The sequence below is a fragment of the Medicago sativa genome, chromosome 3 (genome assembly GCF_051527215.1).
Source record: "Medicago sativa cultivar Bolivia chromosome 3, Bolivia_mono, whole genome shotgun sequence".
Lineage (NCBI taxonomy): Eukaryota > Viridiplantae > Streptophyta > Magnoliopsida > Fabales > Fabaceae > Medicago > Medicago sativa.
In genome coordinates this window covers 27097677-27115889 of record NC_140751.1, presented here as the reverse complement: position 1 = coordinate 27115889, position 18213 = coordinate 27097677, and the positions used below count along the sequence as shown (strand labels likewise).

Below are 18213 nucleotides of genomic sequence, written 5' to 3'. Positions count from 1 at the left end.
ATACTAGACGGTCGTGCATACTAGAGCCGTCATAGTCTTATCTTAACTTGTTATAGGCTTCACTTCCTATACGTGTCATGGCGGTTGAGGGGAACCTAGAACCGCGTTGCCAAGAATACACTCTATGTATCGAGGCCTAAACATAACATAATCATGACACGGCTCTAAACCGGACGATTAGGGGAAATCTATGATCGTCGTCGGTATCATGCTCTTTACTTGCTCTATTCCATGCCTTGTACTTGTCATGTAGCATCTAATGCTCTTATTCTTAAACATAAACTTGCATGGATTCACTCTTGCATACTCATGAACATAACATAATCATATCATATCATACATAAACGTATCTAAGTTCATTCATTGGGTTAGCGTTGAACAAACAATTATTATCTTGGTTCATTTTACGGATAGTCCCGGGTGGAGTATGAAGGTGAGAAAAACACAAGAAGGGGGGTTGAATTGTGTTTTGAAAAATTCTTCGTTTCTCTAAACAACTGAATACACTGATCAGAAGCTAAGTGAGATAGCTTCTGAAGTGATGATCAGAATCTAAATGCAGCGGAATAAAACAGAGAGAGAGAAGAAGAACGACACAAAGCAATTATACTGGTTCCTTCCACAATCCGGAAGTAGTCCAGTCCCCCTTGCACTTCCAAGGAGATTTCACTATGAGTAATATCTGATTACAAATGCTCAAGCACACAAGCAAGAGACTTCCAATGCTCAAGCACACAAGCAAGAGACTTCCTTTGCTCAAGAACACAATCAAGAGACTTCCTGCTCAAGCACAACTGCAAGAGACTTCCTAACTAAACAAAATTACACAGAAAATTGTTTAAGTTTGAACACTTGATATACAATCAGAGGTGCTCACAATACAAATCAGATACAGACTCAATGGACTTAAGAATTTCTAAGATATGACTTTGAGACACAGAAATTCTAAGTGAATGCAGAACAATTTCAGCAGAGGTTTGGTACTTGTGAAAATCTTGTGAGTCTTTCGTTCAGCGTTCTTGCATTACCAATTCTCTAGGTCTTCACTCCTTTATATAGAGGTGTGAAAGAGACGTTGTGAAATTGCCAGCACACCAAAGAGTCGTTGTTGAAGCTTGATCTTTCACCAATGATCTTTTGCCTGATTTGGTTGTTGTCCTATGAAGAACAAATTTGAAATCCATTCCTTATCCAAAGGAACATCTATGCAGGCGAGACCGTATTCTGGAGCTGTTTTCTTGTCTTGAAGCGCAGACACAAAACAGAGTAGTGGAGAACGTGGTTGTACAATTCGTACAAAGTACAATGTCAACGCTTTCGTCCAAATTGCAAACACACACCTTCAAACACCTTTGAAATGACCGTTGCAAACTCCACTAATCCTTTGTTTGTGTTTTCGAATCCAATAGACAGCTTTTGCATTGATAATTCTTCAATTCTTGATTTTTTGCAAATCCAGTTGATATTCAGCTTCTGGTGAAATGGCTTCTGATGAGGCAGCTTCTGATGATGCAGCTTCTGATGGTTCAGCTTCTGATGAGATGACTTCTGCAGCTTCTGATGATGCGGCTTCTGATAATGTGGCTTCTGGACCTCTTGTCTTCAGAAACACTATTCTTCAGGAGCAGCTTACTTCAGGAGCGCTATTTCTTCAGGAGCAGCTTGACTTCAGGAGCGCTTTTTCTCTTCAGTAGCAAGTTGCCTTCAGGAGCGTTCAAGCTTCAAATTTTTGTTGTTTCCATAGCTCTTTATTTGCTCATTCAGAACCAATGATGATGTAACTTTATAATTATGGTCCTGTACACTTGAACAAATATTAGCTAGTCCAATTTACAATTTTTAATACCTTGTTATCATCAAAACTCTTTAAGGTTCATTGTTAAACACATTTTGTTCCAACAGAGTAACCCCGAGATCAATCCCATACATGACCGATGTACGTACATCGGACTCCCTCGGTGTCGTGCGGGTCCCTTGCGGCTTAAACCGTTCCCCTTAGGTCGAGAACCTCCCGTATCCCCCTGGCGTGGATAACAAGAGACACGAGCACCTACGTCTTGCTTATTTCAGTGACATGCGGGTCCCTTACGGCTTGAATCGTTCCCCTTAGATCGAGAACCTCTTGTATCCCCCTGATGTGGATAGCAAGAGACATGCCACCTACTTATTAAGTCATAGTCTTGTCGTACGTATACATAAACATATTCATACTTGCTTGCTTATTACCTCGGACCCTTAAGTCGATCCGATTATCGGTAAATACATACTTGTTCATGCTTGAAAGTTCTTAATCATGATGGAGTGATTAACTAATCAAACCACGACTTAACATGCTTACTATCTTAATCTTAATCATGTGCGAAGATAGCATACTTCGCGTCTTAACATTCTAGGGATCTTGCTAACTAGCTAGTTCTCGACAACTATGTCGAGGCTCTAGTTTTCCCTTGCTTAATGAATATTTTGCTACCCGATTCATGACTTATTTCTCTCGTATGCCATGCCTTACTAACATGCTTAATACTTGCCTCATATCATAAAAATCATGCTTTCATTGATCATCATTTAGGACCTTGGTTTGAGGGGTTTACATTCGTTAAAAGATACCACAGAGAAAACCGCGTCGCGAATCCCCACGCCTGCCTGAAGCGAGCAAAACAATGGGATTTCTCCTTGTCTTACTCGCCTAGGCGAGTAGATTTGCTGGGGAGGCGAGCAGCAGCTCGCAGTTGCGAGTTGGGGGCGAGCAAAACCCCCCATTCGCAGTTCTAGCTCGCCATGGCGAGTAATTGCTCGCCGTGGCGAGTTAGGACAGTCCAGAACACTTAAAATTGGTATTTTTGACCCAAAAACCTCAAACCAAGTGTCTCTATGTGTTTTGGAACATATTTGATCATTGGAAACTTATAAAACATGCATATGGCAAGTATTAACATGTATAGCATGCATGACATAAAAAGGGCAACTAGACTAATACATAAACCCTAGAATTTCTTGTTATTCATACTAAACATACATGGCATAATCATAATCCCAAAGGGTAGGAAAACTAGCTATGGAACTCACCTAATCAAGTTCTTGAAGCTTCACAAAGTTCCAAGCCCAAACAAGCTAAAACCCTAGTTTTGCTTCACATGCTTCCTTTGTCCAAACCATAACCATCTTGATATTTTCTTGCAAATCTAAGGCATCTTAATCCTTACTAGCCCATCTCTAATCCCAAAACAAAGCTTCCTTCAACAAACCCTAACTTTTCATGAACTTCTCTTAAGGAGGAAAAGTGGTGAAATCAACCCATTCCAAACTTCATGTCTCTTCCTTGATCAAGATGTAACCATAACATACACAAGCCCCAAGCTTCCCCTTTACTAACAACAAACCCTTGATTCATTAAGAAGAGGAGAAATAGAGAAATTAAACATAATCCATACTTCCCTAAGCTTAAATGATCATAAGGGAACAAGTTTGGAAGTTTACCATGAGAGGATGAAGTTTTGAGAAGGATTGGTGGAGAGAAGAGAAAATGGCGTGGGAGAAGAGAAGAGAGAAGGGAGAGAAATGTTTTCCCTAACTTAGAGAGAGAAAGGATAAGGGAAAATGAGATATTTTCCACCCAAAAACATATAAATATCCTTTTTCGTGAAATTACCATTATGCCCTTGCCTTGAACGTGTTTAAATCCGACACTGATACTTAATCCGTATTATGCTGACATGTCATAAAATATTTTCCATTAACTTACTTTTCATGAATTAAATTCATCTGACACGGTCAACGGGTAATATACCGATACTGTCAGGCGGGATATTACAATAAGATTTTGAAAACTCGTGATGATTTTCAAAATACCAACATTAATCCCTAAAAAAAATTACCAACATTAATGCAGTGCTTCTAGTAATTTTTTTTTATTTGATAACAAAATAAAGCACAAAGCTTAACAACGAAAACCCTAAAAACTCAATTCAACAATTATGGTTTCGTGATTAGAAACTATGGTCCGAGTCTCCTTAAATAGCCATCCATGTGCTTGGATTTTTTCTTCAACAAGCCAAAAATTCCTTCTAGAAATACATTTGCATCAAATCTTCCTTCATATGGTACAAAAATTATTTGTTGTTCATAAATATATTTTCATATATTTGCATCAAATCTTCCTTCATATGGTACAAAAATTATTTGTTGTTCATAAATATATTTTCAGCAACAATCTTCTAGAAGTACTATATATATTTGAAACAAATCTTTTATATTTACAGCAACAATCTTCACAAAATATATTTTTCCCAAATCTATTTTGGAAATAACTTCAAACACACGGCAAATATAAACCGACATAGGAAGGCTTCTAGAACCACATGCTTCTTGGAACACAAGTAACATAAACCAATTCTTTAATCAAATCTTCTTATATCACACTCAAAAAAACATCACTCCAAGAATGCTAAAACGACATGACATCTTATGCAAAATGTCGTACTACATGTAAAGTGGCATAGACAAAGTCAGGGGACACATAATCATAACATACACAAATACTACTTCTCCCTTTAGCATAATTTGGCAAAGGTCAAAAATCATGAGAGCTGGCACATAGTCATAAACCATCCAGCATATAACATATCCAACATACACCTCACATCAGATATATATTAGCAGCGGAAGGAACATACCATATCCAAAACATCAAACAGTGATTAGACTAAGAAAAGCTAATGGAAGCTTCACACCATAAGTCTCAGCTTGCTTCATAGTTTGATAAAAAAAAAACACACTCAATAGAATCCAATTTGGCCATTATTCCTATAAGAAAAATCAGCTTGGACAACCCAGTTGTAATACTAGAGGTATGATTTGAATGTGCCTAATTTGTTGCCCCAATCTTGTTCAAAATTGCATACTTTACACTCAAACTACCATAAGAAATTAACTCTTTCTCTAGCCACACGTTCACTTGTCCACCAGTGACATCCTTTGTAATATTGTCAATGAAAGAAACTTTTTCCAACACAGCAGATTCACTTCTGCCCATATACTTATTTATGATAGAAGGGAAAAATCCACACATTTACCCCTCACATGTACCTTTATGGACTCCTTCCTACCTTCAACATTGCACTCAATAGTTAAATTCACAATGAACTCCTTGACCAACTTCTCATAGGACCTGCCAATACAGTAACTATCTTCATTAAAACACAAACTTCCACTTCTGAATACTTACTTTATAGTGAAAAGACACAATATCTAGGGGAGTAGAGGGGACATTCACATGGATCCTATTCCAACCAACTTCTCTTCTACGAGAGGACACGATGTCCATGAAATCATCCTCAACATATAACTCAGAGTCACTTGTTGGAACTGTAACACCTCGTTTTCCCAACATAAAAATTTCATAATAAAAATCAAGGTAATTCAACTTAAATGGAATGTCACATTCTTTTTCTAAAAACATAAACTGAATAAATAAATATTTATCCTTCAAAATCCAATATCATATTATTTTAAACTTCACAGCGGAATAATTTCAACAACTTAAATGAATCTTTGGCACAAGGGCCTCAACATAAAATCTCATAATATCTTGGTTCAACAATAATTCATGAAAAACTTTCAAAGTAATACGTAAGGAATAGAAAGACAATAACAAAATTCCCATCTCGTTACGTATCAGAGCACCTAAGACACACTTGTGAGGAGTCCACTCACGACCGCAACTAATCTTGGTTACCTGCAAGTTACCCATACGAAGAGCAACATTTTCAAGCAGAAGGGGTGAGATTTCACAAGCAACAATATTAAGCATATAATTCATCAATTACGTTTAACAACATAGACATTCATCAGTTAACAATATAAACAACATCAATTCATTTATCATCATAAACATCATCAATTACATCATATTTCATTGTATTCAAACATCAACAATTCATCATACATCTTTGTAAAAACATAATAAATTATACATAACATATTTTCATATTTATCAATCATAAACAACGTCATAATCATGGATCCAACCACAAATCAACAACAACATAGCATAAATCATCAATTAAGCATAATTCACCATAGCACTTCATTAATAACTCACCAACTTGACATCTTAACATCTTAACAACTCGACAACTTGACATATTAACATCTTAACATCTTAACAACTCGGCAACTTGATATCTTAACATCTTACTATCTTAACAACTCGACAACTTGACATCTTAACATCTTAACAACTTCGACTCGACTATGCAACTTCAACTTCTCAAATCATCTTGACAAATGCAAATGCATGTGGTACCATTCTAGGGCATAAGCCCTCATCGTTGTTGAGCATAAATATACTCCTAGAGCATAAGCCCTCATTGTTGTTGAGCAAAATCTCCTAGGGCATAAGCCTTCATCGTCGTTAAGCAAAAGCTCTAGGGCATAAGCCCTCATCTTTAAATGAGTATGCATGGACTCAATATCTTACGTCTTAGAAACTTCATGAACATCTTACAACTCTTTGACTTATAAAGTCATTTCATATCAGCATCACAACATAACAGTATCAAATGATAATAATAGCATCTTAAGCATCACATCAACATAAGCATCATAAATAACACATATAGTGCATATATAACAATCGCACATCACTAATATTCTTAGTCATCTTATAACAACTTCACAGATCATCATTAATATTATATTCAAACATCAACAATTCATCATATAACATCGTATTCAAACATCAACAATTCATCATATATCATCGTATTCAAGTATCAACAATTCATCATACATCTTTGTAAGAACATAAATAATCATGCACAACATATTTTCATGTCAAACCAAGGCTACTGGAAAGATATCACAATTATCAACAACTTTCATGTTTACAATAAAGATCAATTCAAAACATAAACATATGAACAAAACGCAAAAACATGAAACAGAGAATGTTGTCACTGTGCAATTTCGCTATGACCTCCTTGTAGTATTTTCATCATACTCAAAGACCAAACATCATTTTCATGTCAAACCAAAGCCACTGGAAAGCTAACAAAATTATCTAAAACTTTCATGTTTACGCCTAAGACCAATTCTGTACCGATCAATACCAGTTTTCATTTTAAATTCGGAAAAGTTGTGCTGAAAGTCCATAAAAATTTACTGTGACCTACGTGCAGTAATTTGACCATAACTCAAGTTCTATAAATCCTTTTGAAGTCAAACCAACGGCATTAGAAAACTAACATCCATACCTACAACTTTCGCGTTTACACCTAAAGCCAATTCAAAACTGAAATGTGTGAAAAAGATGCAAAAACATGAAACAGAGAATGCTGTCAGAGATAGCTCTCGAGAAAACTCCATTTTTCATCCCAAAATCCCAATTTTGAATCCCCTAAGCCCAAATTTGGTCCCAAAGTTTTTTTAAACGTTTTTAAACGTGAAAGAACACCCAAATCCATATAAAACTTGAACTAAAACACCATTTCAACAAAAATCACCATTTGACCCATTTTTCATGAAAACCTTCAAGAACAACATAAATTCACTTCAAGCTCTATGATTATGATTACCCATGGATTATCTAAGGTCTGTACACAATTTCTACATCAATCTAACAACTTCTCATCATCTAATCATCAATTCTCTCTCAGAACCCTAATTCGCAAATTCTCACAAACTAATCCTAGAACATGTTAATTGCAAATTCATAATTACAGACTTAATATTACCGAATGATAGTCTCACCCTTACCTTAGAATTATCGATTGTCAGCCCTTCTCTTGGTTCTTCTCTCCTCTTGTTCTCTTCTCTCTAAACTGTTTTCTCCAAATCCTTGTTTTTGCATATGTTATTCTTTCAACCTAATATCTCCTCTATTTATAATACTAACTTCTCTTCTTAAATCTAATTAGGCCCAATAACTCTCATCTTTCTATTTCAACCCCCAAATCTACTTATTATAATAATTATATTTCTCTACTAAATATAGTCTCCCACTAAATATATAATACCCCAAATAACAAATATATTTCTACACCAGATAACATATATATTTTTACACAAAATAACAAATATATTTCTACACCAAATAACATATATATTTCTACTCAAAATAACGAATATATTTCTACACCAAATAACATATATATTTCCACACAAAATAACGAATATATTATACAAGTAAATACCAACATATAACTTAACAAAATATCACTCATCAAAATAACTCGACTAAATTATAAAAAGACATCTAATCTCAATAAAATAGTAAATAATAAAAGTAGGGCGTTACAGGAACATGCTCTCTTTTCAGTGACTTCTTCTTTGAACAATGACCTACCATTCAGACTTTGCTTTTGTAGTACTTGTAACACCCCGAATTTCTATTTTATTGAGGACTAATATGATGAAAAAATAGAAGAGGGGGGTGCAGAGTAGAAGTAATAAAATAAGTGGGGGGGAAGAAGTAAAATTATGGTAAGTTGAGAAGAGGAAAATTAATAATAGGTGAATAACCCAATTCCCTAGTATAAATAGAGAGATAGAAAATCAGAATAAACACTCTTTCTACACCGGAGAAAAGGAAATAGAAGAAGAGAGGAGAGGAGGAATCCCTAGCTAAGGAGAAGAGAGCCAAGCGTCGCGTTTTTGGAGAATTTGAGGTAAGGGAGAGAATTCTTTCACTTTAGTGTATATTATTCTATGATGGGGGTTGTTTAATTCTTAACATGATGTTGTCGCTATGTTGTAAAATTTGATGAGAAAATGATGATGAACAAATGTAATGTTGTAGTTGAAAGATTAAAATTTAGGGAATCTGGTTTAGGGTAAGGATTGACCATGCAAAGAGCGTGTGATTAGATAGGTTAATGTAAAATTAGTGTTTGGATGATAGGGTAACCTTAGGGTGATGATTAGGGATGAGTTTGTTGAGTTTTAGGTAGAAAACGGGGTTTGGGAAGTCTCCCTTAAGTAAAATCGCAGCAAAACTGCGATTTCTGGTGTCTGACATGCACGCACGATTGTGTTACTTGGGAGCACGACCCGTGCTCAGCTTGCAGCCTATTTTCTTGTTTTGGGGGTGGACGGCAGTGCCCTCAGGGAGCACGGTCGTGCATCCTTTCCAAGCTTAGGAAAACCACTTTTTGGACCACTTTCTGTTCCAAATCAAGCTTAGGTGTCTTGATGAAAATTGGAGATATAGATTTTATATTTCAATTTTATTTGGTTTGACCTCATTTGGACATCCACAACCTGAGTTATGATCAAAATACTACACATGGGTCAACACGGTTGTGCACCCTTCCCATGCTTAGGAAAACCAACTTTTCCGCCCTTTTCCATTCCGAAGTGGGTTTAGGTTTCTTCATGAAAGTTGTAGATATGGATGTTATCTTTCATTGGCCTTTGGTTTGACTCCATTTATTCATCTAGAACATGAGTTATGAGCAAAATACTTCACATGGGTCATGCTGCGTTTTTCAGGAAATTTCAGCATTGCCTGAGGGGGAGCATAATTTTTTTTCTGATCTACCATTGAGGGGGAGTGTTGTATATGTTTACTAGCCTGATGATTGCATGATTAGATAAATATTGCTAGTATGTGCTTGATGACTAAATGCATGTGGGTGTGTGAGTTATGGTGAACTGACGTCCTATCAGAAGTTCTGACATCCTGATAATTTGAGAAATTTATTTTTTCTCTGATGCATTCTATGCCGGAGTTTATTTATCCCTGGGCTGATCAACATTATAAGTTTAGGAGAGTTAATTTCTCTATGTGGAGTTTATTTCTCCTGACTTTTTCTGTGAGGCTTGGTTCTATATCTAATCCGTTGTTGCGTACGCCTCTGATGTGCTGGATGATGTCTCAACATATCCATCCGTGCATTATTTTTTAAAGAAGTTCTTTTTAAATAATGCTGAAGTTCTTCTGTTATCTTCTTTCGAGTTGAATCCTTGTGATAAAATGAAAGAAGGTATGACCATATGATCTCTCGCTCTTTTGTTCGTGATGCAAAGATTGTTTTAGCTAAAATTTGTCGGGGGGGGGGGGGGATTGTTGAGGTTTTTAGACATGTATTGGCTACAAAACAATAGTTATAGCAAGATGTCCTAAACATGTTGGTACGACATCATAGTGTGTCTTGATCCACTTACTTGGAGATTTATTTTAAACGTGAAGATTCCTGAATATTCTCTGAAGATTTGATTCACGTGGGTTGCTGCCCAAGAAGCGTGTGATTCTAGAAGCTACAGATGTGGTTTACCTTTGCCGTATTTCTTAAGTATATTGTTGCAACATTTAAGGAAATAAATATAATTATGAAGGTATATATATTTTTGGTCTGCTGATTGTGGCCAAAAATATAATTGATTTGTTTCAAATAAATATCCGTGATTGTAGATAAAAATATATTTATGAAGGTATATATATTTTTGTGTTATATGAAGGAATATTTGATACAAATATATTTTGGCTGATGAAAGGCTATATAAAGGAAGACTCAAGACCTAATTCACTACTGAAGCTGTCATTTACAAAAGAGTCATTTTTAGGGTTTTAGTTTGTTCATTATTTTTTGTGAGCCTCTCTTGTATCTCCTTGATACTAGAGCTGGACTGTAAGTAGAGTTGTAAAACTATGAATCTCTCAAAGCTTTTAAGCAAGAGTGAATTCTGTCTTCCACAGAGTGTGTCTCCATTTATGTTACTACTTTAAGGACGGTCACTGGATCTGTGACTAAGAGGAAGTGGGAAGGGGATCTCTCATATCTAAGACTAGAGAGAGTCTTAGGTAGAAATTGCACGGGTAGTGATTAAGTGAGAAGTTAGTAGGCTGGTGAAAGCTTTTATGTATGCTTCGAATTGATATTACTATAGTGAATTTCATTACTGGCTTAGTAGCCCCCAGATGTAGGTGAAGTTGCATTGAATTAGGTCAACAAATACCTTGTGTCTTTTACTTTCTCCTAAAGTAGTTATTTGTTATTTCTGTTGTTACGATGTCTTGACATCTTACGTGACATTTCACTTGTCGTAACATCGTGTTCGACAATCTGTTACTGGGTACCGGAATTTCAGAATGAACCTAAAAAGTCATAATTTGTTTATAAGTGACAACGGAGGGAGTACTCCCTCCGGTCTCATTTATAAGCAAATTTTCACTTTTTTAATTCATTGAATAAATGATGTATGTGGTATATGATATAACGACATACGTCATTAATTAAATGAATATAAAAAAAAATCTTATAAATGAAACTGGAGGGAGTAATTCATAAGATCAAGATGTTATGATTGTGGGAGCCCACCTTAAAATAAACAAACAATAATTGTATGTTTGGACTTTTTTATTATCTTATGCGAATTGGTAAGCACAATTTAAAATTCGCACACACAACTGTAAAGTCTCCGTTTCGAGTTTGGATGAATATATCCACTCTAACAACATTGACGTTGTCAATTGAGTTAGGTCTTACACTCATTTAGAATTATTTTAAGATAGACAAAATTAAGTATACAAACATAAAATTTATTTCAATCTATTGACATGTTTAATATATGATAAGATCAAGTGTAGTATCTGTTCTTATCAGTTTAATATCTGATATGTGACCCAACGGGTCACACGATATTAAATTACCTTTTTAAGGGGGGATGCCATTTTAGTAGCTTGCTATCAGGTCTCTCATGTGTCGCTTATGCGTTGCACTATAGCATTGACTGGTGCATCCTAAAAAAAAAAAAAAAGAAAAAAAATTGACATGTTTTTGAAAAAAATGTATTACCTCGGGAACTAATTCCATTTTAGTTTGAAATCTCCATTTTTTTAACCTTCAAACTGCCATTTTGGCCTCATGTTATTATTCTTCAATTGACTTTTAGATAAATATATTTAAATGTAAATCAATTAATATTTAAATCACTTTGAAATATTAACCAAAGTCTACTTTAGTCACACAATTAAACAACTAGCAAACACAACAAATTGAAGTTACTCTACAACTACACTCTACCGTTTACATTACACAAGAGCCAGCCAATAGAGAAAATAAAAGCACTCAAGGTCAAGAGAAGCATCCACCACACCACTGAAAATTGCTTTCTAATACAAATTAGCGGTAGTTAAGTGGACGATTTGTTTAATTCTCCATCTTAAACGTCACCTATCTCTTCATGCAATTTGTTATATGTATATTTTCTAGTAGTGTTGGAAGTGGACAATGTTTATGTATCATAATCACAAATCTAAACAAGTTAGGCGCACATATAAAAATGGAAAAAGAGAATAATTTTTTTATTATTGAAATAATTAGATAACTGTAGTTCTATATTTGTGAAACTAAATATTTGGATTTGAGATGCGGTAAAAAAAAATTATGTTAATCCTTCGCTTTTTAAAAAAAATAATCTTGGTGATTCGGAGTTCAGCCAAGAGATATGTAAAGACCGCTAAAAAATTGTTGATTCAATTCATACTGCGGTCATATAATAATTAGATAAATGATATTTGTACAACTATTTTGTGATAATATTTTAAACAATTTTCTCTCATTGTATTTTTACTCTCTTTGTATTGCTTTAGTTTTTTTTAGTAGATAAATGAAATGACAAAGCCATCATAAAGTCACACGCAAAGTGGATGTTTCGGAGTTCGAATGTCGTCTGATCTAGCAATTTCGGTATTTTATCAGTTAAGCTATGACTTATGGGACTATTGCTTTAGTTTTTATATCAATATCTATTTATTTTTTATTTATGACCAAACATATATGACACTTCTAATTGTCGCATAAGTTTCCCAAAACAAACTCACCGTTCCTGTCAACTTCATTTACGTCCCTAGGCTCCAACGAGAGGCTCATACACTTTGACTTCATGCAAATCAGACCAGCAAGTGGAGCAAAGATTTATTAATGATGAAAAAATAGAGATCAGTGGGTTTATAAATTCCTTTTTTGGAATTTTCAACGGGAATATATTCTTTCTTGAACGGTTAAAAATTTCTATTTCTCATATAAGATGAATGGTTAGAAATTCTTATGTCTCATATAAGAATATCTTATTTTATAATTGTAAGAAATAAATATTTTTTCTATTATATCTTTATTGGTATTAATACATTTTCTTGAGTAACATGTTCTTAAATTTTAATTCTTATATTTGTATTCTACCAACAATAAATTGATTCAAATGGTAAGAGTTTTGATCCTTTTAAGTAAATAGTCAGAAGTTCGATATTTTAGAGAGAACTACTAAATCACAAATGGAAAAAATAAATATTAGAGCCACAATTTCTCCAAAATATGTGAGGAGCTAAAGTCGTACAGTTGCAATACTTTAGAGATCAATACTGCAAAAATTTAAGCTTAATTTGTGAGGCCAACTTTTAGTCTCCAAAATAGACTATCTTGAAGCTTAATTATAAATTCCAAGTCTTTGCCCCACCAACATATTTAATTTGGTCGTTCAACTAGCTTTTGTCAGACAAGTCAAGTGGATTGATGCTAATACTAGACGGGTCATGATAACTTGTGCTCTAAAGAGATTAAAGAACTTAAAATAGAATTAAGACATATGTTTTATATTAAAAATATAGTTTTTAAAACTTTTAAGACATTAAATATACAATTTAAGAAATATGTATATTTAGTTTTTTAACTTATACCTCAAGAATACAAGCTAGTTTTTTCCATACTGAAAAAATGTTTCCAAGTTTAGTCTAAACTTAGAAACATTTTTTTTTAATTAATTAATACTCATGTTGTGAGGTTGCGGTTTGTGATATAGTTGACCTAGATGGTAAGCCGTAATTTGGAATTTTGAGCAATTGTCTCACTGCTAGTTTCTTGGATGGATTCCTAGATCCCTCCTTCCATTTGTTGAAATTGAAGTGGATAGAAGGATTTGGTCAAATTATGCTTTATGAACTTTGTGTATGTCTAGTGTTTATTCTTTGATTACGAATGACCAATTTTGAGTACTTAACTTCCGTTAGCAAAGCATATGCAAGCTCTTACTATTAAAGAGAATCAATTTTGTTTGGAAACTCTTTCATGGCGTAGGATACCGGTATTGCCGATAGTGCGCTACTCTGATTCTCTTTTTTGCATCAACCTCATCAATTGTCCTTATGTAAAGTACCATGTTTGTGCAATGTTAATTAAAGAGCTTCTTTTAGAAAGCAATGTCATTGTTTGTTACACCTAAAATAATGATTTGTTAATTCATGTTTCTCCTTCTAAAGGCCTGCTAACCCTTCTAAGTAATGATGTTGTTGGAACTTTTTTCACTAGAGGGTAGTTTTGTTCTTGTTATGTTCCGTTTTTCTTCTGTTTTTGTTTGTTTGTTTGGCCTTGTAACCCCAAAAAAAAAAAAAACTTTTCCATTATAGGCTTTTTAGAACAAACTTTTATATTTGAACATTCTAAATTCCATAAATCAATTCAACACCTTATTTTCTTTTTATCTCTCTCTTTTTTTGTTTCTTTCAATAAGCTAAGAAATATGTGGGGCATCAAGAGGGTGCAGACATCCCAAGTAGGTTGGTATCTCTGGACAACCCCCATCCCATGTTGTCTAATCCATAATATATATATATATATATATATATATATATATATATATATATATATATATATATATATATATATATATAGGGTTATGATAGAAGACACCTTTTGTGAAGGTGTCTTTTATCAAAGTTATAACTAAAAAAGTGAAAATCACACCTTGAGGTGTGACTTGATAAAAGACACCACACTACTTTTTATGAAGGTGTCTTGTAACATAACCCATATATATATATATATATATAGGATGATTAATGAAGTTAAGGATATTCTTAGCAAAAAGGAAAAACAAATATGTTTTCTGAAAGAAGAAATTAATCTTCTCAATATTGATGATCAACTTAAAAGGGTTGAGATACAAAGACAGATTAAGTCTTTAGAGCTTCAATTTAAAAATGAAGTCTGTAATGACCTTCCTAATGCTTTTTGGGATAGAAAGAAACATACTGTTTCTCTTCCGTATGTTGATGACTTTAATGAAAGTCAAATTCCTACCAAGGCTAGACCTGCACAAATGAATGATGAATATCAAGATTTGTGTAGAAAAGAGATTCAATCTCTTCTTGACAAAGGATTAATTAGAAAATCTAAATCTCCTTGGAGTTGTATTGCTTTTTATGTTAATAACGCAACAGAAAAGGAACGTGGTGTTCCTAGATTGGTGATTAATTATAAACCTCTTAATAAGGTTTTAAAATGGATTAGGTATCCTATTCCAAACAAAAAGGATTTGTTAGATAGATTAGCTAATGCGACTATCTTTTCTAAATTTGATATGAAATCTGGTTTTTGGCAGGTCCAAATTAAGGAATCTGATAGATATAAAACTGCTTTTACTGTTCCGTTTGGACAGTTTGAATGGCTTGTGATGGCTTTTGGTTTAAAAAATGCGCCATCAGAATTTCAAAAAGTTATGAATGACATTTTTGAGAAATACTCAGATTTTATTATTGTTTACATTGATGATGTTTTAGTCTTTTCAAAAACTATAGATCAACATGTTAAACATTTAAAAATCTTCAAAGAAGTTGTTAAACGAAGTGGGCTTGTTGTCTCTGCGCCCAAGATGAAATTATTCCAGACCAAAATTAGATTTTTAGGTCATACTATTGATAAAGGAACTATTATTCCTATTGATAGAAGTATTGAATTTGCTTCTAAATTTCCAGATATTATTCTGGATAAAACCCAATTACAACGGTTTTTAGGTAGTCTTAATTATGTGTCTGACTACTATGAATATTTAGCCAAAGATACTGCCATTTTGTATATATACATATACATATACATATACATATGAGGAGGGATATATTGACTCCAAGAGTAAGTGATTAGAGTTACTCCAAATCTCTTCCCTCCATTTATTTTAATCTAATGGTCCTGATTAATTACTAATTCATCTTATGTTAGTACTACTTTACGCAATCATTCCCTTGCCTATGTGAACATGCTTCATGCCATTGTTTCCAACCCATTTAATTAGATTCCGATCATCAACACAATAAAATAGATGCACAGGCAGGGAAAATCTGACAAATCTTCAATAATTTTCTTCAACAGAGGAGATTAACAACAATAAATTGAAGAATTGGATTAAAACAATATTATCTTTTATACATAAATTGGCAATAAGTGTGTAATTGGTTGATCCAAGAAATTGAAACATAGAACAATTGCAAGATGCAGAAAAACAATCCAATGGTTGATTGGGTTGAGGAATCTTGTTGTGCAAAATCAGAAAGCACCAAACCTGCTAATTTGATAAAGCCCGTGTATAGCTGCGATCAAGCAATTGGGAAAGGAATGGATTGGAAAGAAACGAAGGCAAGGGAATTTATTGTATAAAGTAGTACTCACAAAAGATGAATTAGTAATTAATTAGGGAGAAGCAAAACAGAAAAAACAAATTACAGAAAATAATAATCAGCAAATTAAAGCGGACTCTAAAAGTTTGTAGAATTCCCCTCCAACCAAACGCTTAACTAACGGAGAAGAGAAGCAAAGGAAATCAAATGCCTAACCTCACAAAATTTTCAAAAAATTTATAAATTGCCCTCTTTGAAAAATCAAACACAAAAATTTAAAATTTGTAAAATAGCCAAAAAATGTTAACAATTAAATTTTTTTATTGCGTTATAAAAACAAAGATATTGAAAAAAAAAAAAAAAGCAAATTCATTTGAAATTTGAATTATCTAGAATTTTAAATTATCCAAAATTGAGTAGTCTAGTTGAGCCAAATTGGCAACCAGGTTGAGATCATCGAGGTACTAGAGATACTTGTGCCCCACTATGGACACTAGCTCCTCACCAAATCTGGATTATGAAAATAACAGATGTGATGATCCTTCCTTTGTGTGGTCCTTTAAGCCTAGGCTATATTAGTCATCATAAATATTTGGAGTTCACTTAGGTGAGGCTAGCTATTGCCAAACTGTTTGTGTAGATCCAGATTTTGATTGATATCAAGTGGCATCCCAAAAAGACAACTCGGTGTAATTTTGACGAAGAACAAAACTTTTATGTAGTTTCACATGCGCAGTTTTTGCGATTTGGATTCCCTGTTGTAACTGCGTCTGTAACTGCGTGACGCAGTTACAGCTGTCAGCCGTCCGATTAAAATAAACGTATGAGATTGTTTTATGGTGTGAACCTGGATTTGAAATTTGAACCATACGATAACAAATCAAAGGTCACCATCTATTACAGCGTAAAACAACAGAGAAATTCTACAGCATGGAAACCTGGTTCCAGTTTTTGCTATTCAACTCAAAAAAGTAGTTTTTATTTTTTAAAAGACCACTTTTTTTACTTTTTAAAATATCCCTCCATCCATTTTTATAAGAATAATTTACAAAAATTACGGCTATTAAAAATAGTTGTTGGAGTAGTAAATTTGTCATCAAAATGTATTAACACGAAAATCAAAACAAAGTAAAGTAAAATAAAGTAAAATCATAGCGTGAGTTTGAGAAATAAAGTTGTTATAAAATGGTTGTAAAAACATTATTTCTCTGTCCAAAACATCATTTCTCTGTCATAAAATGGTTGTATATTTTAGTAATTTACTTAATTTATTAACAAGTACGGATACCCGCGGACACAGGTATCATTAAATTCGTATCCATGTCCATAAAGTAATGGGTAGTTAAATATCTGTTTATTATATCCGTGGGTACCCGTTTAGCTACCCGGCTCGTGCCCATGACGGATTTTATCCGCGGATGCCCGCAGGTACTATTTTTTTGCCACCCCTATATATTGTTGTATAAAAAATATTTAAATCTAAAAAATATTCTCGTGAATATTGTAGAAACAATGTAATATTTAAAAGTCAAAGTATAAATTCTGAATTCTTCACTAGTTCATCTTAAAAGATGAATTTATGACTATTAAATAACTTGACATAAAATAATATATATATGTATTGAGTTTACTCTGTCTCTACTCATTCTCTTTTCGATTGGGTTGAGTTAAGTCAAAAGTTGACGAAATCGTGCAAATTTTAGGTTGTCCAGTCAACATCAAACGGTCCAAATTCCAACTTTAATTTTTATTCTTAAGGAAACTTTAAAATTAATCAAAAATAATTATAAAATATTTTAAGATCTGAATGCTATCATCTTGATCGTATG

The 18213-nt window shown here is 33.7% G+C and overlaps 1 non-coding gene across 1 annotated transcript; it reads left to right on the top strand.

Annotated features, from left to right (window-relative positions):
- The first annotated feature begins 11541 nt into the window (after positions 1-11541).
- LOC146936814 (U2 spliceosomal RNA) lies at positions 11542-11744 on the top strand. The gene has a single exon (XR_015033904.1). It is a non-coding gene; the product is annotated as a U2 spliceosomal RNA (small nuclear RNA).
- The last annotated feature ends 6469 nt before the right edge of the window (positions 11745-18213 follow it).